Below are 17,623 nucleotides of genomic sequence, written 5' to 3'. Positions count from 1 at the left end.
TGAAATCTGTATTCATAAATATATATTCATATATATTTATATATAATGAATTCTTTTGATGAGTTCTATAGTGTATATATTAAAATTTCTGAAGTCAGAGTATCTATACTTATGGTATACAAAATAGGTACATTAACAGTCTGACTTCAATTATAAAAATGTATGACATCTTCAGTATTGCTGAGCATAGTTTTGTAACACTTTTTTATACTCTACAGTAATATCTCCTGTTTTCTTCATTAAAAAATCTTTAAAGTCCATGCACTTCAGAAGACTTCTGAGCACAAAGCCATGTAATAGAAAACTCAAGAAAAAAATCAGGTGTTTCCTCAGTCTAAGCAATTAAACCCCTTTCAGCCAGGGGAAAGTGGTAGTTGTTAAATCCGGGGAAAGAATAGCCACATTTAAACGAGCCAGAATAGGATGTAGAGCTCCTTATCCTGTTAGTTTAAGCTTCCCTGCCAAGCCAGCTCCATTTCTTTGTATCTATTGTGGTGGATGGTGGCAGACTCAGGTCTGTAGTGGTTTAACCCCAGCCAGCAACTAAGCACCATGCAGCCACCCACTCACTTTCCACCCAAGTGGGGTGGGGGAGTAAATTGGAAGGAAAAAAGTAAAACTTGTGGGTTGAGATAAGAACAGTTTAACAGAACAGAAAGGGAAGAAACTAGTAATGATAATAATAACAATAATACAATGACAATAATAATAAAAGGATTGGAATATACAAAACAAGTCATGGACAATGCAATTGCTCACCACTTGCCAACTGATGCCCATTTAGTTCCCAAGCAGTGATCCGCACCCCTGTAGTGGTTTCAGCCCAGCTTGTAACAAAGTACCACGCAGCTGCTCCCTCACTTCCCCCTGCCCAGGCCATGGTGGGATGAGGAGAAATATAAAAGCAGGCTCGTGGGTCGAGACGAGGACAGAGAGGGATCACTCACCACTTATGGTCACAAGCAAAAGACAGGCTCAACTTGAGGAACAAACAAAATCAATTTACTACAAGTCAAATCAAACCAAGGATATTAGGAAGTAAACCCAAATCTTAAAGCACCTTCCCCCACCCCTCCCTCCTTCCCAGCTCAGCTGCACTCCTGGTTTTCTCTACCTCCTCCCCTCAATGGCACAGGGGGACAGGGAGTGGGGGTTGGGGTCAGTTCATCACACATTGTCTCTGCCACTCCTTCCTCCTCAAGGGGAGGACTCCTCACTCGTCCCCTGCTCCACCATGGGGTCCCTCCCACAGGAGACAGTCCTTCATGAACTTCTCTGGTGTGGGTCCTTTCCACGGGCCGATCTTCAGTCACAGACTGCTCCAGCGTGGGCTTTCCCATGGAGTCACAGCCATCTTCAGGGGCATCCACCTGCTCCAGCATGGGGTCCTCCATGGGCTGCAGGGAGACAGCCTGCCATCTCACCACGGGCTGCAAGGGCATCCTCTGGCGCACCTCCTCACCCTCATTCCTCACTGACCTTGGTATCTGCATAGGGGTTCCTGTCACATTCCAATCCGCCTACTCACTGCTGGTTCCCCTTCTTAAATCTGTTCTCCCAGAGGTGCTACCACCATCACTGATGGGCTTGGCCTTGGCCAGAGATGAGTCCAACTGGGAGCTGGGGAAGCTTCTAGCAGCTTCCCACAGGAACCACCCCTGCAGTGCCCTCCCCTGCTAACACAAAAAGCACACCACACAAATCCATAACAACCCCCCAGGCCAACTCCCCCCAGTTTATATGCTGGGCATGACATCACATGGTATGGAATACCCCGTTGGCCAGTTTGGGTCAGCTGCCCTGGCTGTGTCCCTTCCCACTTTCTTGTGCCCCTCCAGCTTTCTCGCTGGCTGAGCATGAGAACCAGAAATATCCTTGACTTAGTCTAAACATTACTTAGCAACAACTGAAAACATCAGTTGGTTATCAACATTATTCTCATACTGAACCCAAAACATAGCACTACTAGGAAGTGCTACTATACCAGCTACTAGGAAGAAAATTATCTCTGTTCCAGCCGAAACCAGGACAGGTCTTAACTCCAAATTAATCTGTTTTAAATACAGCTGTGCAAATAACAGAAAAAATATCCATGGATATTCATTCAAAAATGAATGTAATTTTGATTGGTTTTAATGACTTTTCCTAGCCTGTTTCCACGTAACCTTGAGTGCTTTACATGTAGTGGCATGAAAAACGTATGAAATGTTAAACAGTCACGTGTGCTGTTACAGCTGTGATGATAAGGATACCAGTAAGACATGGTTTGCATGAATATGTAATATCTTTCTTGCAGGCATACTGATACACTTGGGAGAATCAGACAAATTTTTAGATACACCAGGCAAAAGAAAGCCTATATTTTCCAAATGTATTAACAGATTTAATAAAAGATTCGGTGTTTTTCTAAAACCTTTTTTCTGTAAGACTTTCCATTTGATGCCTGAACTTTAGGTGGTATGTTAATGATAACATTTTAAATTCATCATTTATATTTAGACTATGTGCAGTAAAGTACTGGCTGTCCAAAAGGTGCTAAATGCCCTCCACTCTTCTTGTAATCACACTGAGTTAGGATGTTTGTCAGCTTCCCATGGATGAACAGCTTTCCTCACAAGTGGGACTTAGGTGTTCTCCCATCTGTTTCAGGGAATCAACAATTCACTAGACAGCTAGACACTCAAAATACATTCTATGTTAAGCAAAAGAAAAAAAATAATTAAGCTAATGAGTAGGAAAGGCTGAAGATAAATATAGGCCTAACACCAACACTTCAGTGGCTGGTGTCTCAACCTGCATTTGCAGCTGCAAACTTCCTTCTGGAATTAAACAGAAATCAGATCAGTTCTTCCTTTTAGCCCCTCACAGAAATGAAGCAGGTACAGAATGCTGCCCAATAGCCCAATGGATAAAACATCTGTATTGACATATTGCTCTGGTTTGAAAGCAGAAACATTGTCAGAAAAATTGTTTAACTATTGAGCATTTCAGATATTGTAATGGAATGATATTAAGTACTGCCTTCATTTCATGTAGAGTAAGAAGTATCAAAACTTACTTTCCAAATAAAATCTTTCAGGAAAGACTGTGGGAGAAACACATAATAAATAAAAACCTAAGGTACAAAGTAGTCATTGAAGTTTTCAAAATTTAGGCAGTTCTGTGCTTGCCTGCTAACAGAAATTAGATGTCTAGAGCTGATTTTCAGTGGACCTGAAAGCTATCAAGAACCAGCTTGTGAACACTAGTGCCACCAAGATGTTAGAAACATCGTTTCTGTTCTATTTTTAAATAGAGGCTCTTCAACTGCACAGAAAAAACACAGAAACGTATGACTTTACTAGTGTTTAACCAATGAACAAAGCACAAATACTTCGTTATAAAATTTTGAGTACCTAGTGTTTTTTGATGCTTAGTGACATAAATCACCCAATCAGACCATAGAAAAAATACCAAATGATTTCTATAATTTGTGTAGTGAAAAGGGCAAGTGTTTGTAATGAACAGTATTCACCAAATAATTGTATCCCTTTTTAACAAAAGCACATTCAAATATTTTTCAGCTTGTCTAATAATCTTTCAGAATAGTGAAGAATACATTTTTACAAATTACTGGGTGAGGCATGAAAGTGCTTTCCTGTTAGACAAGCTTGAAGTGTATGGAAAGATGTCAGGTTTGTACATAAAATATAGTAATAGCACACAAAAATAATAATGGGCATTGCAATTTATAACAATTTCAGACAAATCCTCACCTGAGACAAGAGTAGCGAAGCAGAAAACTTATGAAAGCAAGAGGCACCATGCCAGAAATAGAATTACTGTAGTCTCAGCTATGTACCACTTGATGCATTCGGGATCAAGAAGCAATATAACTTGTGAGCTGCCACATGTCAACATTTACAGCAGTTTGTAGAGATAGAATATATCCCTTCCATGTAAAGCTGTACGTTTCTAAAATACAACTCCAGCTAAAATATATTGCTGGATGCTTGGCTTCCTTTACCTTCCTTGCTTCTCCTCCAGGGACTATGTAGAAACAAAGATGAGAAAAGAACAGTTTAAACTATTTGGAATTGCAGGAAAATAGTCTGGGACACAGACTAAACTGAGAGAGGAAACTTTTTTCAGTTATGGTCCCCATTTAGTGCAAGAGAGAAAAGCAGCTTGTGTAGATTCTTTTCTTCTCACCAAGACCTACATCAGCATGTAGTTAGAAGCTTACTCTGCTGCCAAATGCAGCAATTGGTTCAGCTGCTATGTTCCAATAACCACTACTACAGTGAAACAAACTCATTAAGTAATCCCAGTGCAAGTAGTCTCTAAGTATAATTCTTGCTTTTCTTCAAATTAATATTTTCAAACCATAAACAGATGCTCTGCAAGAGGAAAAAAAAAAAAAAAAAAAGAAAAAAGTCTGTGAGCTAACCTAGTCATCTTTCTAGTGGCTTCTTCAAAAATTCTGCCAGGTTTTTAATTTATGATATTTACTACCTACAGGGCATAAACCTTGAAGTGCATTCAATATCTTCCTGTATTTAACTTAGACTGGTAAGTAACACCTAGGTAGCCTGCAGGCTCTATGCATACACGTGAGCAGGTACATTCACATAAGTCTGCTCAGGGAAGAATTAATAATATGATTTAGTAGTGAATTCAGCTTTCAGTACCTATTAAGTGAACAGCTGATGCATTTCTCTTTCATCCTGGTTTTATGCTACTACAATCATCAGCTTCAATTAAGTTAGTTGTTTTGTGTATATATATGAGGAGTACAAGCGTATGTGTGAGGAAGAGCTTCAAGAAGAGCCCTGAAGTTTACTGTCTTAATTGCATGTGCATTGTAAACAGTCAGTACTGCCCCCATACCTTCATTTCTCACTATTGGATCAATAGAGTGTCTGGGATAGAGTCAGAGGAGGTAAGGAAAAGCAAATTACAAATGGAAATCAAATGAAAGACAAAGATAACTACATATAAATTCTTAAATCAACAAATTTCTTCAAAAACAAAAAAAGTAATAAGGATACAGCATGAAAACTGCATCATTTTTTAACAACAACAAAACAAGTAATAATGGTATAGTATGAGACCTGCATCACTGTTGAATAACAGTTCTGCTTTGCATGGTTGAGAGGGCCTGGACTCTGTGAGGTGCATGTCATTCCCTCTGTTGGACTGGCTTCACAAATGAGTCTGAGGTTTGGACTACTAGCCAAAATGCTCTCTCAGCTACTGGAATTCACAGTTCAGGGAAGGCTTAGCAGGAATAAGGAAAATAAAAGCCAGGAAGCTCAAAAGTGAGTTTCCTAAGCTTGCTATAGGAATTGCAATGCAGAGGTTTGTGCCTCAAACTTCACTTTTCCAGTCCTACTCCAGCTTGGCAAAAAATGTTTTGTTTTCAAAATAGATCTGTCCTTTTCTAAAAAAGCTTTTAAACAACAGAATTTGAGCTGCAGTCTTCTCAGTGTACTACTCCTGTTTTCTGGAACATGGGTTGTTGGCCTGACTGAATCCTGCTAGCACCCACTCACGAAAGGCATTGAGACACGCTTTTCTGACATTGCCAGTTCTGCATATGAGGAAAGCAGAAATACAAAGTATCTAGGAACTTTAAAGGTCTAAGTGTAATTTAGATATTCTCCAGGTTAGGCAGATAGGGGCATATACTCAAATTACCCTTGAAAATCTGCTGTGAACCCTATCTCTCTGTCTAGTATGGTGATGGGATCTTATTCTGTAATTTGAAGATTAGGTCATCTAACCACTCTTAAAACTGCCCTGTTTCTAGCCCTAGCATTCCCCCTACTATTTTTACTTTGCTACTCCTTCCTATTCTTCCTTGTATGCTTTCTCATGCTGATCTCTTGATCTTGTATGGGTCTTACTGTCCTGAATATGTTGTCCATTTTTACATCATACATCAAAGACTGACTTCCATTAATCTGGTTCCAAATCTGGTGCTAGCTATTTCTCCAGATTTGGTTCCTTCTGAATCTTACTCATTTACTTAATAAATATTAACCTTTTTTTTCTGCTTCATTTATACAAATCTGTATCTACCTTCTCCTTCTGTCTTTTTTTTTTAGTGCTTGCCTCACACTGGGTGTCTTTGGAAAACAAAGATGTATTAAAACCATGACTAGAAGGAAAGATAAAAGTAAAAAGCATTAAATCAATGCTGCCCTGATTGTATTGACAGGCCATTGACAAAACCTTTCTGAAAAACAGATTTCAAATGCAAATGTACAGCAGTGATACAGTTAACTGCAGTTTGATTTTTTTTAAAAACTGCTAATCTAGATGACCAGAATGAGGCTATTTTTCAACATCACTGTGCATGTATAGTGGCAAGAGCTGCTATTTATTAAAGTACCTCTCATTTTGAAAAATGGGTAAAGCAGAATGTAGGTGGAGAGAGTGGTTGATTTATGCTCCACCAAATGGCCTATGTTTTGCTATGTCTCTAAGCATTGCTAAGAAAAAAATCTATGCTTTTCCTCCATCAGGTTTGAACGGATGCAAAAATTCCAAGAAATGTGTAAATCACCATGAAAAATAAGTGAGACAACTGATTTAACCACACCTTCATTGATTTCCAGACTGAAAATAGTAGCAGAACCTTTTTTTGTTTTTAATGTAGAGTATTATCACAATAAAGATCAATACTGAAATAATCCCTAAAATCAAGAAAGTATATTATCATGCATTTAGCCGAGAATGATCCACTGTCCAATGGCATGAACACAAATATTCTCCAGGACTATAAACTATCTTGGAATTACAGTTAGTTTTCCTTACTAGTGAGCAATGTTTAAAATAAACAAATCTGTATTTTGGTTTTTGTTGGTTTTATAGACATAGATGGGCCTTGATGATGGGAATAAATTGGATATTTGTATGAAAACTGAAATGTTACTCTCAAAGATATGCTCTGCGACATGTTTAACAGCACCATCTCTGATGACTTAGCTCTAGGAACCCAGCTGCAGCACATTTCAGAGAGGCTTCAGGATTGCTCTGAATTATACCTCACCGGCAAAGGTCTCTGTCTACAACCTGTATTTAGGGTACAGTGCACAGTATCCACAACATCTCTTATTTTGTGTTTGTCCCCATTTAGCAGACTAGCAGTACTGGTACAGTGCAGGCCAATTTCTGAGAGTCTTTGGCACTCTATTGAATGACAAAGAGATTACAGTTGCAGTGTGTGGTTTACCCCTGAATATGGGGTGGTGCTGGGTAATATTTTGTCATCAGGACCTTTTGCAGATACTGTGCAAAAGCCGAGGCTTTTGTTAAGGGAAGCAATAACCCTAGGGATTTTTCCTGTAGTCCCCATACAAATGGTGTTATGGAGAGCAGCACAGAGAATCTATAATCCGTTCAGTATTTCCTCTGTAAATCTAAGGCCACCTAGAAACAAGAGGTCTGGAGAGCATTTACACACCCTATTTTCTAAATGGAGTGTTAAGGAGAAAATAAAAAATTACAGTGCAATGCCTGCCTTAATGATATAGTTGGTGAGTATTCTAGACAAATCATCCAACTAAGATATATTACAACTGAAAACCTCTCCGATATCATCTCTGTTATGGCCCAACTCTACCTTACATAGCCATTAAAGCCTGAAGATCTGTGGTCCTTATCAATTCAGCTTTGTGTTACCAGACCAGAAACCTCCAGCATACAAAAAAATGGAAGTGTAGTGATAGCTTAAGGTAAACTGAATTTAATCTCCAAGAAAATAACATAGGAGACAGTCGCTGATTAAGTAAGAAAATGAAAAATGCAATGTTTCTACTTTATTGTGTATTAAATTTATTATTATAAATATATTTTACATATATATAGTGTATTAGATTTATTATATATAAATTTATTATTGTCCCAGTCTCTCCCGTCTGCCACAGCAAGCAGCAGAATTTAGTTCTGATGCTTTGCAGAATATAAGGCATGAGTATGATGTGGAGAACTTTACAAAATACTGAGGCTTTGTACTACTAATGATGATTTTCAAAAGCTAACACCAGAAGAGACAATAAAAATTCTGGCATAGCAAATACAAATAATCAATTAAGGCACTCTAGATCATATACTTATGTTTAATTCCGAGAGCTTATGGTTTCTTCCTGAAGTTAGGTAACAGTCTGCCCCTTTTTGGCAGAGATAAAAGTTTAATTGGTAAAGCCAGCCTTGCTTCCAAGATAGCTTGTCACTCATAGCCATGAATTAACACTATTATTAAAATTAATCTAACTATTAAAATGCCTTTTCCTCATTATTTGTTATAAAGATACTACAGCAGATCACAATTTCAGTGAGAGGTAGTATTTTGAATGTCCCCAAATTCCTTTCCTCAGATCAAATGTTCTTTTGTGATGGGTTTCTATCAATCTTCCAGTTGCCAACTTTTTCTGCTTAAGAGGACCATCACTCCTTCTCAAAGACTGACCTTTTGCATTAAAGAATGGAGGCATTTGCAGTGATAATATTATTAGCGAATGTTTTATATATCTTCCTTTCTTTGGGCTAGCTTCAGCCTTTTTTATCTTTTTTCATATGTTGAATTTCTATTTTTATTACCATACCTATCTCTAGCAGCTACTACCTTTAACTCTTAATGTCTATAACTTCCACTGAGATTAATTTACATGAGTTTATTTGACCTTTAAATGACTACATATCTCCAGTGATCATTGCCAGAAGATTCTGATGCTGAACTGGGGCTGTACACTGTAATTAATCCTACTATACTATTCTTTCATTGGTATTTTTATTCTCTCCTCTTTCTTAATAAAAAATTATATATACCTAATTCTTCTTTAACTTTTACGAATTATTTTAATTTCTCTGGGTTTAATTTTTATCCCTTACTAGTCTTGTGGGGTTTTTTTCTGTCCAGTAACATGGTTTAAATGAGCCTCGTGGAAGGATTCAATGAAGAGAAAATGTAGTAGCTATGTATAAAAAGTAAGTTTAGAGTCTGTATGGATAAATACAGAAAGCTTAATTTACCAGAAATGAACAAAAAAGGATTACAAGGCCCAGTGTAGTGGAAAAGGACTGGCATAGTAAGAGGGAAAAATAAAAATGAGAAAAATAACAGGTACGGAGGGGGCACAGGCGTCAAGAATTTTCAAGGCCATCAGAAGATTTAGTGTATTGCAAGGAAGAAGGTGTTTCTAGCCAAGGGAGTCAAAGGATACATAATAGATGGCCCCAGCTTGTGCTGTCCATTAGGACAGGGAAGTCATATAATTAGTAGCACTGTGCATCTATCTGTGACTGAAGTATGCAAGTCCACTTAGTCTCCACACTTCTAATTTGGCATTAAGTCGCAACTCCGCCCACCCGCACTGATGAATTTAACTGCAAGCTCTCCTTACCAAGTTAGCAAGTATTCACATTGACATCCTCCAGTAAGAAAAGTACATGTGACCCGTATGGGTCTGAGCCAAAAATCTTACCTCTTACCACCAGCCTCATTCACACCTTTAAATTTCCACAGCTACAACAAAGTACTTCTACACAAAGTAGCACATTCAGTTTATATAACAAAGAAAACCAGCAAGAAACAAGCAAACAATGAAGTATTTCAATTAAATGCCAGCAGTATGAAAAAATTATCACAGAAAAGACTGTCATGAATACTTTGAGTCTAGCCACAAAGATCAACTACTTCAAGACTGGAAATGAGTGGAAAGCAAATGTAAAAAATGCTGGATATGCAAGGATACACAACTGCTCTATTTAGTCCAGGGCACTTGCACAGTATGGAGCATTTAGGTATTAAAAGTACAATGGGATTTCTTAAAAGAAGAGGATTAACAGATTCTAGCTCAGTCCTAAACTGTTAGATCAGATTTTCTAAGGCAATAGGTCATCAAAAGTCTTATTGAATGTAGAGGCTGATGACCAAGATATTTATTTTCAATACTGGATTTCTGATTCAAGCTTAAAATTCTGGGAAGTTGGAACTGTGCGGGAACTAGTAATTTGATTGGATTTAACTTTATGGCATAATAACTGTGTAGTAGGAGCTAGAAACAGCATGTTTTCAATCTGAAGAAATTCCCTTGAAAATTGTGGCTCATGATAATTTGTACAAAAATCTTTTTCTAACTGTACAGAAAAAAGGGTCACATGTTCAACACAGAAAATGACAATGACTGGACAGACTGCCAGAAAGGATGGGAACTGGTTGAAATGTATTAAGGGAACTGTTAAAGGTTTTGTCTTTTCTTGTATATTTATTGAATATTTCTGAAAAGCAGAAAATAGCAAACAAGGAACTCTGATTACAAAATATTAACAACTTTAGAAAAACTAATCTGCAAGAAAACCACAGAGACTTTGCACTTAACTTATCTACTAGCAATTGGATATTGCTCTAAATTTAAATGAAGAACAGCCCAACACAGAAGGTATGAAACTTTTGAGATCAGACATACACTTCAAAATTTCCTTCCTTTCCCATATACATACAAGTCACACAGTGACCTACCGTAAATCAATACACTGCAGCCCTGAGCCCTTAGCTGTATGCATATAGCAGAGGAGTCCACACTAGCTAACCTCCACCACCCTTGTACCATAAGATCTAGAAAAGCCATCCTCATCCCTCCCCTACTAAGCATTTTCCCTAAATACTGGACCTCCAGTCCTGTCCTACATACCCTTAGTCGCTTTTAGCCATAGTACTCTCAAAAAAGCCCTTCCATTCTTTCATCTTCTGTTAATTTTCCGAAGTTTCTGTACTCCCCACCTGCAAGGACTCCCTTCAGAAGAGGACGCCTTTCCTGAACACTCCATACCTGTGCCTTGCTCACATTGGCAGCCCTTAACCTTCACTGTGAAGATGAAGATCGATCCTGACCATGGTTTCAGTGCAGTTACCACAGGACATCCTGTGATCCTGCTTGGCTTGACTAAGAAAACCATCTCTGTGCTACCAGCAATTAAGCCACTGCCTGGAAACAGTTAACAGCTCCTGTAGCCTGTTCCATTGATAAAGTATACTTGCACTCTGCTCCTCAGCAGAAGGGAGAGGTTTTAAGGGCAGGAGAGAGAGGGAAGACAGAGGAAGGGATGAACTGAAGGTCAGAAAAGAAGGAAGGTTTGATGGGATTTCCTTAGGGATTTAATTTTGACTGGATAGATTCGTTAGTGCCCATGGGTGCCCCCTATACACAAAAACTTCTGTGACTGCAGTTAGGAAAAAGGAGTCAGGCCAAAAGAAATGCAGGCTGATAGCTGTTATCTTTGGATACCTATTTTTCATTTTATCTTCCATTACAGTCATCGCCTCATGTTTTTATAGAAGATAAGCTTCTTGATGCTTTTGAGAGACATTAAATATTGAGGAACATTATGGACAGTCCTTTGCCAGACAAGCAAGGAGAAATGTCTCACTGAGATAATGCTGAGCACTGAGATGAGCTATCCAGAAAGGGCCCTTTTTTCATCCAGCCTGAATTTCACTCACATGGAATTTCTTTCTTAATTTACACTAATCTGCTTTAGCAAAAAAAACTCATTTGGGGAAAAATCAGTGTTAATGATGTTAAAGCATCCCAAAAAGGCAAGTGCTACCTTTATAACTTAAAATAAAACATAAATTTAGATTTATCTAGAGCTGATTGTAGGCTAGTTTTAACAGCTTTTCCTCCAAGGCTTTGCTCCACTTTTCCAAATACCCTGAACCATGAAGGTGGCAGGCCATCACTGCATAACAGAAATTACCAGGCTTTTGAGGAGAAAACACAACTAATACAGACTGTGTCATAACAGGCATTACAGCATCCAGGCAAGTCTGTAGTCTCAACATTCTTCTTTCTTACTCTTCTGCACTCCTTTGTACCTCAGTTGTGACTTGGCTCCACATACCCAGGACATCAGTCAGGCAGCTCGGATGAGGACATACAGGAGGTAGCTCTTCTCTTTGGAGGTCCCTTCTTTACCATTGCCACCTGTACTACCACCAGCATCTTCCTCCTCAGAGCCTTGCAGAGTTCATGAGCAGGTTGAATTTATTCACCTCTGTGGCTTCTCTGTCAGAGACAGGCACAAGGAACCTGCTCCCAGCCCCCTGCAGCAATCAGAGAAGGGAAAAGACAGAGCTGATAAATGAGGTATGCAATATGCACACCACATTGAGGAAGGGAGAGTGAATGCTGCATGGAGGTGAAGGAGAAGGAAGAGGAGGACCAAAGAAATAAGCCTCATCACCATTTATTCAGCTTTCCTGCAGGCAAAAAGAGGCAACAGCAGTGGGGATTGCCTCTCATACCAACCCAAAAAAGACTTTTCAAGTCTATATGTTAGCATATATTGATGGTGCATTACATTGGCTTCCAGTAAGTTCCTGCTTACTGCAGGACTAAATAATTTTTTAGGATGCTATTGTTTTGTTTTTTCTGTTAGTCAAAGCTTTCACTAAGAAATACAAACTTCTAACTATGTTTTAAAACTATATTTTGAAATTTGTATCATGAATGATATACATACATATAAACAGTCACAAGTTTCTCAGAGGCAGACATTAATCTGAAAAAATAAGGATGTAAAATGGAAATTCTGACTGAGTGTGAAGTATGGTCTGAAAAACAATTCCACTACAGACATCACTTACAGTCAATATACTTTTGCATTGCCTCCAGCCATGGTGAAAATTTATGTAAGACTTTCTCTCATTTTCCTCCTAAATCTCTTCCGATAAAACGTGATCTCTTACATAGTAAGAATTAGGCATTACAATATTCATTTAAATGTGGCAGACAATTGTTAAAATGTTGCAAGCTTCATTTTCTGTCACAAAGTATCAGATTTAAATAAATGGACTAGTATTTTCCCCTGACATAAAAAGATTAAAAAGACATTACAATTTTAAAGGTATTTTCAACCTTTCTGAGAGGCACTTTCTTGGAATAAAATTGTACTTAAGAGTACATTTTGAATGTGTTCTTTTTTCACCCCTTTTTGTAAGTACTCTGCTAATCTTCTTTAGGTGGAAAAGATGGGTGTTATGACTCCAAGAACCTAATTTAGCAATGTCATCTGCCACCAGGCTCATTTTAAATTTATCTGTAAGGAACGTGTATATAAAAGAGGGTGAGAAAAACCCCCAAAGCCACTCTTGAAAATTTCCCATTGAAAAAGCTGTTAATGATAGAAAGGGCTGACATATAAAAGGAAAGTCACTGTAAGAAATTACTTCCCATAACAAATTAGTATAGTATTACAGCATTTAATCACACAATTTAAGACTGAATTTTTGTAGGTATTAGTTATGGCAATCATAGGTTCTGTTTTCTGCTGTAATATCATCTAGTGAAAGAACACAATGTAAATGTGCAAGACATACTTGCTGGTTTATCTTCATAACCCCCCTCATTCACAGTATACCTGAGTCTTGCTGTACCCTCTAGACAGGCCCTGTTATGAAATTTTCTGCTCTATTTAGGGCTCTATTTTCTGGCTGCATCTTGCTTGGATATGACACACTTCATACTTTCTTTCAAACTTCCATTTCTCAACAAAAGGTTACTGATTAAAAACTATTTTTCTGTCTATTGTATTCCATTGTTGACAGGTAACACCTCCAAATATTTAACAATAATAACAAATAACAAGTGTTATAAACAAACAAGTATTCTCTATATTTTCTTTAAATAGAATTCAACTGATACCCCAATATGGTCTGCTCTTTATTTCCCTCTTTCACTCAGCCTGTCTCTACAGACACAGAGTAAGGAAAGATAAAACCATTTCTTAAAGTCCAATTTTAAAGCTGTGCTTTTCGATACCTAATTCATGGGTGTAGGCTATATCTGAAAACATTCCTAACTCACTTTTATGTTGAAAACCAGTTAGGTATTAAACTGACCATTCTTTTAACACCACCATCTGTTCTACTATTACAGTAAAATTTGATAATGAACTCTACTTTGTGCATCTTCAAAGTACAGTTGTATCTAATCTTACAAGTCTTAATGTAAATTACATGTGTGCGTAACACAGAGTCTAAGCCTTTGAGATTTAATTCATACTTTGTGAACAGTCCAGGCAGTTCAAGCAGAAAGCTGTGGTATTGTTTCACGCAGGAAAAAAAAAATGGATTTCTGCAACTGATTTATTTACCTGTTCTATTTTTATTATTCCTAAAACAAGGCTTTTTTTTGTCGATGTTTACAACACAAGAAAAATGGCAGAGATTTTATTTTTGTTTTGCCTTTTTTTTAGCCCCCAAGTTTATGAAACTCATCTTTTGGGAGTGTACTAAAGCCCTAAATGGTATACATATCCACTGAGGCAACACACTGAATTCTTGATGCTTTTGCAAGGAAGAATGCAAGCAAGAAAAACACAAAAGTGTCAGAAAAAGGTGAACATATAAATTCAAAATGTAAATAATCATTCAAGCCAAGAGAGTACTCATGCTTGTGGAAATTATTGATAAATTTCTGATGTCTAATGAGACAGTCATAAATATAAATCTGTAAACCAGATAGATACATTAGATTTTTAAGAAGTAATTAAAGTGGTAAGCAGTACTGTTTATTTTGAAGCCCCAGCCTCCAGCCCTTTTCAACATCAGACATCTTACATTATTACCATAAGTCGGCACTTCAGAAACTCTCTATGACTCAATTTTGGAGTTTTGGAAAGCAGGCATTCTTTATTGCAGTGCTGGATGCATGGGGGATTGTTCCACCTATTGCGCATACCAATTCTTTCAACAGTTGCGATTATATACAAAATGGATATGCATATTCATGCTTTTTCCTGGAAGTAATTAACATATTCATTCCAGGAACTCAATATATGTAAATGTCCTTGGCGCAGGTGCACTCGAGTTCTTTGGTGGTCTTCAGAGGTCCTCTGGTGGTCTTCGATAGTCTTCCTCACTTGTCTGCTAGTTCACCCTATTCTAGTGATTCTGTGCAGTGGGACACTTTACAAGTTTTGCTACAACTTATCCTAAAGAATGATCCTTAGTAACTCTAATATCTACCTTTTCTTGATGTTCATTCTTTTAACACAAGCCGCATTGACACTTTTAAGCTAAATTATGTAAAAGTGCCTAAGGTTCTCATCTTCCCAGGGAATTGCAAGGTCGACCAAACCCGATTTCCTCTGGTATCTTAAACATTTTGCAACATACAGGTTTTCTTATCCACCACCAGTCAGCATAACAATGCCACTCTGTTCTTCTCACAACACAAGATGTAAAGCATCTTGTATCAACATGCTTTTAGCATCAGGAAACAACCGGCCACTCATCCTTTTAGAGACTATTCAGTGTTTCCAGGAAGGGACAGGAGTACCACCAGTGCATCAAGCATGTGTATCATGCAGAAAGATTTTGCCAAGAGTAGCACATCTGTGCAGGTGAGTCTGTGTACAGTGGAGTAGCCCAGAAAAGAAATTAGCTGCTGTCATCATGTGATAAACTTATTTTATGTGTTTGTTAATCAAACCGGTTCTGTAAAACCTTGCACAATGTGTTCGGTTTTGCAAGGCAGTGTTAGCCTTTGCAAACAGGTGCGATTGGAAACTTTGTAACTGCAATGTCTTGCTAAGCCAACAAGATGTATTAGCTTTCAGTGCCTAATAAGGATGTATTTTAAAGTACACACGCTCCAGATGACAAGAAACACAGAAGAAGACTACGACTCCCCCCAGTAACAAGGCGCAGGAGATACTAAACAAGCCCACGTGGGCCCAGACTCTGGACTCTAACCCAGCGACAAAAAAACGATAAAAGGGGGACTCTGAAGGGAGGGGGTGCGCGCCATTGGTAGAGCGGAGACTCCCCGTCCGCCAAGCGCTGTTTTGCCTGTTTGCCGCTTGCTTCAATAAAACTTTGATTGGATTATCCACGGACTGGCGGACAATTTTTTGTCGCCACTTATAACAATCAGAACAATTAATATATTGCACTCACTGTGGCTCTTTCTACTGAGGCCTTTTTGTCCTTATGCTCATTGCTTGGCCAGGACATAGCTCTGATTTATGGGGAAGAGAGCAGAAGATTTTCAGGAAGCACTGCAGTGTTTGGTGTCAACACTTCTGTGCTTCAATCAAGACACAGCGTGCCTCTAGGAAGTTGTAAATGTCTCTGTGACAGAGGAAGAGGCTGCAATGGTCCATAGGCTCAAAACATGTAGGACCCAGAGATTTAGATCAATTCAGTTAAGAAAAAATAATCAAGGGACTGTGATAGAAGGTCACATACAACAATGCATAATAGAAACCCTGTATGGCTTTCAAGTGTAGGTAAAGGCCTAGATTTTGCTGGAAACTGTTGGATCTACAGATAAATGTGAGAGTAATGAAAGAAAAATACTGTTCACTGGAATACTAGAAGACACTGATGTATATGAAAACTTTCCAAAGAAACATTTGTTCACACCAGTAATAAGAACTCATTTTAAAATCCTTAAGCCAATTTATTTCTGCTATAAACTACTCAATCTTTTATAGTTGTATATAAAACGATTTCTTCTTTGAAACAAATTAAAGTAGCTTGTCTACCTTCAGCAATTTGCCATAATACTAAAAGCAGACTGTATCTGGCAACACAATTTTACAAAAGCACTATAGAAAAGCAACATTTATTGTTAACTCTTACTATTCTCCTGCTTAAATTAAGAAAGCAAAATACAGTGCTGTGATTTTATTAGCAAATATCATTCCAAACATTCAATTCCAAAAAAGAATTTAAACTTATGTGATATATTCCTAAGTATATGTTCATGATTTACAATAAAAACCTTAAGAGATATTTTTTTCTTTTTTCAGCATTCTTTTGTCCTCTTAATTACTTCATGTTCTTGAGCACAAGAAATTGATCCTGGCACTACCAGAGCCTTTTGGTACTACTAGGACAAAAGGTAATAAGCAAACATGAAAATATAACACTAAACATGATGAGATTCCTTAGTCCCTTCAAGGCATTTTGTCAAAAACTTACACACAAATACAATCAATTATTCTAATTACGATAAACATTTTATATAGGAGTACCATGACAAGAACACATAGAATTGTTTTACTTCAGTTGTACCAGATACATTAGCCTCTGGTTCTGTAATTGCACATGTACAGGAAGAGCTATTCCACGTCTCCTCTGGGGTAGTCTGTGTACACCACCAGAATACCATTCAAAACCTGGTTTTAGACAATATATTCTCAAACTTTGGAAGTATTCCTTACCTCCAGATTCTAGATACCATTTTTACAGCCAGGAAATCATACTGTCTTCTTCACAAACTTTTCTTTAAATACAATATCTTAATTAGTTTGGTCCATAGCTAATGAATACATTTAAATTAACAATTATGTAGACCTAAATAGCTGGATTTTATAGGCACCTACCTAAAGGTGCATTCAGCTGCATTGTAAAAAGCAGTCAGGGAGCGATCTCCAGCTAATCATAAATAAATGTAAAATGCATCACTTTTTCTTTTTTTAGAAAAGTTATATACATGCTTGTTTACAAAACGTATTTGTAAATCCTTTGCAGAGTATATTCTTCTGCAATCCTTTCCTACAGTTTGTAGTTACTTAGTTTAAGTATCATGGGGGAAAAGTCATTAAAAGAGAAGGGACAGGTTAA

Source organism: Accipiter gentilis, chromosome Z, assembly GCF_929443795.1.
Source record: "Accipiter gentilis chromosome Z, bAccGen1.1, whole genome shotgun sequence".
Classification (NCBI taxonomy): Eukaryota; Metazoa; Chordata; class Aves; order Accipitriformes; family Accipitridae; genus Astur; species Astur gentilis.
This window is presented reverse-complemented; position numbering follows the sequence as displayed.